Source organism: Cryptotermes secundus, unplaced genomic scaffold (genome assembly GCF_002891405.2).
Source record: "Cryptotermes secundus unplaced genomic scaffold, Csec_1.0 scaffold1051, whole genome shotgun sequence".
NCBI lineage: Eukaryota > Metazoa > Arthropoda > Insecta > Blattodea > Kalotermitidae > Cryptotermes > Cryptotermes secundus.
In genome coordinates this window covers 35,371-42,794 of record NW_019729908.1, presented here as the reverse complement: position 1 = coordinate 42,794, position 7,424 = coordinate 35,371, and positions in this window count along the sequence as shown.

Sequence of the window (7,424 nt, the reverse complement as noted above, 5' to 3'; positions counted from 1 at the left end):
TCCATTCTCTTTATTCATGTTCTCTCCTCTCTGTTTGCTCGGATAATAGACTTCGTATTGTATGTTCATGTGAACATTGTTGGTTAACTATTCAACAGATGCCACTAGAGCTGCAATCAAACAAGATGAAAAATGAGTGTTGAGATGTCACATGGAGAGAGACATGGCTATAAGACTGATGTTGCAAGATGCTTCTAGTCAGACTTGTCATTCATTGTAATGCTAAGAATACTGTACTACTCAAAACATAATTATTTATCTATAGAAATTAGTATTATTACCACATTATTTATTATTGTATATTTATTAAAATAAATACAATCAATCTTCATCAGTGGCACTCAAGTTCCATACGCCAACACAGCGAAATATCTTGGAATAACTCTAGACGCCAAGTTACGGTGGAAAGAGCATATCAAGAAGAAACACGATGAGCTCAACAGTAAGTTCAGAAAAATGTATTGGTTGCTTGGACACAATTCTGAGCTATCAATCCACAATAAACTTACATTATACAAACTCTACATCCAGTTTTGAGTTATGGTATCCAGCTCTGGGGCTGTGCCAGTGAATCCAATATTCAAGTGATTCAACTCTATCAGAACAAAGTGCTAAAGTGTATTGTCAACGCATCATGGTACGTTTGTAACAGTGACCTCCATCGTGACCTTGGGATCAAGACGGTTACAGATATCATCACCAAGTCCGCCACCTCTCATGAAAAGAAACTCCAAAACCATGTCAACAGTGAAGCGTCCAGACTTTGCAATGTGAACAATATCATTAGACGACTCAAACAGAAGGTGAATAAAAAAAAGAAACCGTTCAAACTAGTTAAATGTTAAAGTACTAAGTAATTCAGTGGAAGTGAATTAGTTTTAATTTACATAGTATATTAGGTTTAGAAAAAATTAATCATGAGTTATTCAACTAGTTTTAATTGTAATTAAGTTCTGCATTGCCCAGTCTTTAATTATTTAATAAAAAAAATTAAATGTATCAATCCAAAGAAACTTTGGTAGTAATATGTCATGGTATGTTCAGCTAAGATTTCACAGAAAGAACGAAACCTGGCCTGTTGCTTGTATCTGAAATGTGAATTCTGAAAAGTAAGGACAAGAAGACACTGAAGGCACAGCAAATGAGATTTCTGAGGCAAGCTGCTGATACGTACATGAAGAGGCCACATGAAACACTCAGCAACTTTGTGTAGCTAACATAGTGGAGGATGCAGAGGAATGCAGAAGGCAGTCGACAGCCTGCATGGAAAGGATGACAGATAACAGACTGCCTATAAAAGCAATACAGTTAGGGGCTCAGAGAAGAAGACATGTTGGCAGACCTTGTAGAAGGTGGTTGGAACAGCAGTAAGACTTGGAGCAGGCCTTAGCACACTAAACCTTGACATTACAGAAGAAGGTGAATAATAATAATACAGTTCATTTAGCCCTGCTACTGAAAGATTTCACCGTATGTCACTGCAGAATGTATAGCATGGCAAATAAGTGCACTCACATGCTCAAATCCTGGATGATGCTTATAATTTATGCTGGGAGAGGGTTAAACATGAAATGGTTTCCGCCACTAACCATTCCAGGAATGGTAATAATTGTGATTCACAACCGTTGTCGCTGTGAGCTACCCTGGAAGACCATATGTACATACATATATTCTAAAGTTACCAATCTTATGTGGCTGATAAGTAGGCCAGTTTCTTCTTAGATATATATAATGATATATTTGATTGTCAGTGAGCTTCACATAGATGTCAGCACATGTGCATGGCTGTTTTAAGCTGGACTGATGTATTATTGTTGTTTACAATTTTATAATACTTTTTTAAATTCATGTATATAAATGTATTTATTTTTTGTTGGTATTTATAAATATAAAAATCCCAAAAAGATTAATTTATTAGGTGTTTAATTTGAGCCAGTAATCTTTTTGAACCACCAGTGTGATTCATGTATAACATATTTTAGGAAGAAATAACCCAATAGTTCTAAAAATATTTCCTGTTTATGTGGTTAGAAAATTATTTTTTTTTTTATGCCGGAGGATGATTAGTAATTACAAGCTGTAAGCCTTGATGTTGCCATGGTAGTGACTGTCCTTGTCATCTGCGGTGCGAAACCCTGTAGTCTAGCAGAGGGGTTCCAGTGTTATGGGGAAACCAAGCTGCTCTCTGCTTCGACATTATAGGAGGGTAAGTCTAAATGTGTGGATTTTGGAAGAGGGAAGATGTTATTGGTGGCACTGTTCTCCTTTCTTCTATTGGTTCAGTCCAGGCCTCAGCATCTGCAAAACACTGGAATGATCCACCAGACTACATGGCATCACATCCCCTTCATAGCAACCTCTGTGAGAACCTCAAGTCTCACAGAGTAAATTAAAGTAATGTAGAATGGATTGAGCTGTCTCAACATTGACTCTAACTGCAGATTTTGGTTCTAGGGTGTTCGTTCAACTTTTGGGTCATAACAGCAGAATAGTAGCTAATTACATGAACTTCTGCACATTTTTTAAAGTATTTTAACCACTTTGATTTTCTCCCACATTCTGATCACAAACCATGATAATGTTTTTGTATCTTCTGCATATGGTTATCTATTTACCAGTTTTTGACCCTTTCTGTGTTATGAATAGTTTCTCTTACTAAAATGCACCTGCCACATTTGCTTAAAATAACTAATAATAGTGAATTAAGCATTACCTTTTGAAGTAGATGTATATCTGTATGTACAGTTTTTTTAACCCTGACATTAGGTGGAAACAAAATACAAGCTCCAGGCAAGATTTACAGTTTTGGGGGCCCCCATCAATAACAAATATTTATGTTTTGAGAATTTTTTTGCTGTTCTTATTCCCTATAGTAACAAAAAATACAAAACTAACTTTTTAATATTTTTTTATAAGCAAATTTCTCAAATTATGGATTCTATTTTTGCCTTGTGGAGGCCCTGGGCCGACTGCCCTAGTCACTCTGCCTTAAATCCAGCATGGGGTTAGCTTCACTGTCATGCCACTTTATCCCTGGTACCATTTGCATAGATGGCTGGGTAAGACTCAGAACTGAGCTGGACACAGGGCAAAGAGAAAATTCTCTCCTGGGAATCAAAACCTGCCCCTCCAGCTCATTGCCAGCCACTATATTCACCGAGCTGTCTTGGCTAATACTGATGGAAATATATCTTTCATGAATTTTTCTTGAGAATTCAAGCTGTTTAGTTCTGTCATCTTATTACTAAAAGTATGTGTAGGTTGCCATGGATACGCACAAACAGAGAAGGTATTTTTAATAAACAAAACTTAACATGAAAAGGGTTGGAGGGTCTCTGAGTTAATTCCTTAAAAGGCATATTCAAGTATTACCAAATTGTCTGAACACACTGAACTCTTTAACATGAGATCAGAAGTTCTTGTAGCAGTGAATGACAAGATTACAATCCTCTGGGGTATGAAGGTATGTAGTTTAGTAGGTGGATATAAATGATTGGAGAACTCTGTTGCCTTCTTACCTTACCCTTTTGAAACAGTGTTACCCATCTACCAACATACACGTACATCACATCACATCCCAGAAGATAGTAATCTTGACACTTGACGAGAATTTAGTAGAGACTGTTCTAATAATAACAAGAAATAATCTCTCACACAGTTTATGACAATAAACACTGGTACCAACTAAACATGTGCGTCCATTTTATTTTGCATTATTTTTAAAGAGAAATGTTTTGAGGAGTAAGCACTGTGCAAATGTTTTGTGTACAGTTCTAACTTAGAATTATAAGTTACAACTCTGAATAATATCATTACTAAGTTTCTAAACTCTGTCAGTCATCTGTTTGGAATGCCAGACAATGGGCAGATTCATGAAACTTGTAATCATGAGTATAATATACTATTGTTCAAACCTTTTAGAACTGATCTGGGTAACAGTGTTAGCAGTTGTGGATTTATATCTGACCACTTACATGAAATGTAGTGTTGCTAGGTTGATGTGGGATGTTGCATTGTACCCAAGACAGTTATGTCTTGACATTACCTGTTGTTTTGATACATTGAGACTAGCTGTCATTGTACTGACTATTTATTTCATGGTCTAGCAATTCTGATAGAAGATAGTATTCCTTTCAGACCCATATATGTATTTAGTGGAGTGATGGTTTTCTGAACAGTGCAGTAAATGAGATAATGTATGAAGCAGTGCTTTTCATCTCCTTTCGTTTAGTTTCCATTCCTCCCCCCCCCCCAAAAAAAATTGTCACCTCTTCCTCGTTTTCCATCCCACCATTTACTGAGAGGGTTGACATAGCAACACTGCTCTTGGGAGGTGCTCTGTAAGAATCTCAGCTGGGACACAACCTGAGTCCCTTGAATAAACTATGATCAGTTCCTTCTGAATCCAATACATAGGTTATACTGCCATTCCATGTTATATAGTCTGAGGTTCTCATGACATCATAAAGCAACCCACTAACTCTTCTCCTTCTGTTCCCCTCATTTCTGTTATCTTCTCCCTTTTCTACTTCATCTTGTTCTGCTCCTTTTATTCTTCTTAAGTAATCAGGTCATCGCAATTGTGGTTCACAGTCTGAATGGGATATTCATCGGCTTCGGCTTTGATTCTGGTTTTTGTTACAAGACTATATTTTCTGATGCTGAGGTCACACAGAATTGACTGAGATATGGTATGGTATGATTATTACAATTTTTCAGGTCTGAAGAGAATCCCATTATCATCCATACCATTATCTCATTACTGCAGTCTTTCTTGAAGTGTTCCAATCACATTTTGCCTAGTATCTGATTCAGAATTGACTGAGACACATTGAGGTATTATAGCCAGATACCGAGTTTTGAAGCCACATACTGCCTCCATTTTGGGGGGCTGAGGTATGTAGGTTAAGCAGCAGGCTTCGATATTTGGGCAGGTTGTAACGAAATCTGGGTACTGAAACCCATGGCAAATTGTCAAGAATGGAGCATGAACAGGGCCAATGGGAATAGTAGTTAGGGAAAATAGACCTTTTCAGGAGCACCATATTGTTTTTTATCATAGGAAGGAAATGAAAGGAACTGTGAGAAAGGCTGGCCTTTTCCAGGGATGCAGTATATCACATGTACATACTGCTCCCATTACCCCAGATTAGGCTTCATTTTCTTGTGACTTAGTGTGACCACTTCTAATGAACCAAATTCTTGTTGTACACACTTAAACTGCGAAGACAAATGTATCACCTACAAGACATGTGGTCACAACCCAGAATACAACAGTGTGAACAGCCACGATTCTGGTAGCCTCAAAATATGTACCTTGGTTTTGAACTTTATTCTGTCTTGTTAGATCTGATGTTCTCATGGCAGTGGATATGAAGATTACTGCCTTCTGAGATATGAGGAATTGAACTGACTGCTACATGCATTATGTAGTGATGCTATATAAGCAACAGTGGTGATTCAGCACTGAATGGGGTTAGAAGATGATATACACAGAAATGGGTAGGAAATAGTTCAGCAATACATGTACCACATTTGTTAACTTGCTCAGTACTACTGTAAGAAATTAGATAAACTAAATAACATTATTTGTAAATATAAAGAAAATTAATTATCTGCACACAGACTGGGTTACCAATTACTATGGCTGAGGTTTTTCATAGTTTCCTCAAACCATCCTGGCAAATTCCAAAATAATGCTTCACAGGAGGCCATGCCCATTTCTTTCCACATCCTTCCAGTTCATTATCCAATATCTTGCCATCATTGTAGCCTGAGTTACTGACATCATTAAATAGACTGCAAATTATCTGTACACAGAAGTGTATCTCATCCCAGAAACATCACATTAAAATACCAGAATAATGAACGGACAATGTGCAGTATGCTGTATCTGAGGTTCTCATGGTCATGATCCTGTGAGGTCAGCTGGATTGAACCAATGTTTGAGAGGAACCTGCTGCTTCCATTTTCAGGGCAAAATGTAAGCCAATGTTTTCCTTGCTTTCCTTCACCTCCTATTGCTTGACCCAGATCTCATATTTTTTTATTTATTATATTTCTGCTCCTCTCACTTCATTCCCCTCTTACTTGGCCCTCTGAACCAGCCCTTGTTAGTGTTTTATCTTTTCTCTCATTTACTTTGCCTTTGAAAACTGGCCATTTTTCTTTATTCTCTCTCTCCTGACTTCCCTCTGCCTCCTACTAGTTCACTTAGAGCCAAGATTTCTTGCATTCACTCTGCATGTTGAAAAGTACCCCTTAAATGGCCAGTATTTTTACACCCTTCTTCTTACCAGGGTCCTGGACCTGCCCTCTCCAGCCCTATAATCATGCCTTTTTTTACAAAGCTCAGCCACCTTTTTACTGAGCTTGGACATAGCAGCTTCCTCCAAAACATCAGTACTCTTCTGGCAGACTACATGACATTACATCCCAGAAAACAGTAATATTCATATTCACAAACCACAGGAACCTCAAATTTCACAGTATTGTCTGTGTACTTGTTCTCCACATTGTGTTATCACATGCATGACCTTTCTTAGATCCACTGGACATACCCTCATGCAGCAGAGTCCTTCTTGGGAAGGTGATAGTCTCCCACATACTCAAAGAAATTCCCAGGAATTTATGAAGACCAAACATTCATCTCTGTGTTCACAAGAACCCACCACTGGACCCTACCCTGAACCAGACGAATCCAGTGCACACCCTACAGCCCTCCTCATTTATGTTATTCCTTTAGTATGAGAGACTTTTACACCCATCATACAAAATTATATGTAAAATTAGATTCTGTATCAACTGGACATGTGTAGACAAACAACTGGGTATTGCATATGATAGTTATTTTTTTTAAGATGTCCGCAGTGGTAGTCTTCATAAAATCAGTCAAATTTAATGTAATTAAGGTAGAGCTATACTGAAAAATGTTGACGATTTGGATTTTCATCTGTATGGAACGTGTTCTTACCATTTAATTTACAAAGTCTATATTTACCTGTCTGGAAAGCGGCCTCCGTAGTCTAGGGGTAACGTTCCCACCTCATGACTCAAGGTACACGGGTTCAAACCCGGCGGAGGTCATGGAATTTTTAAGGGCAGAAAAATTCAGGGAACAAGTCCTCCGGGAGGGACTTTAAGCCATGGGTCCCGTGTTGTAGATTTACGGCACGTATAAGATCCTCATGTTTCTAGGAGACCTCTGAGCAAAATTAGGCAAAATGTTTCCCGCCCAAGTAGTTTCCAATGCCTCAGGTAGATGGGGAAGTTATCGGGTACCAATGCCAGTAGAGGGCCGACCTCGCTGGCAGAAAGGGGAGAATTATCGGGTACCACTGCCAGTAGAGGGCCGACCTCGCTGGCAGAAGGGGGAGATAGCGGGCACCAGTATCGGTAGGGTATGGCGACAGGACAAATTAAAG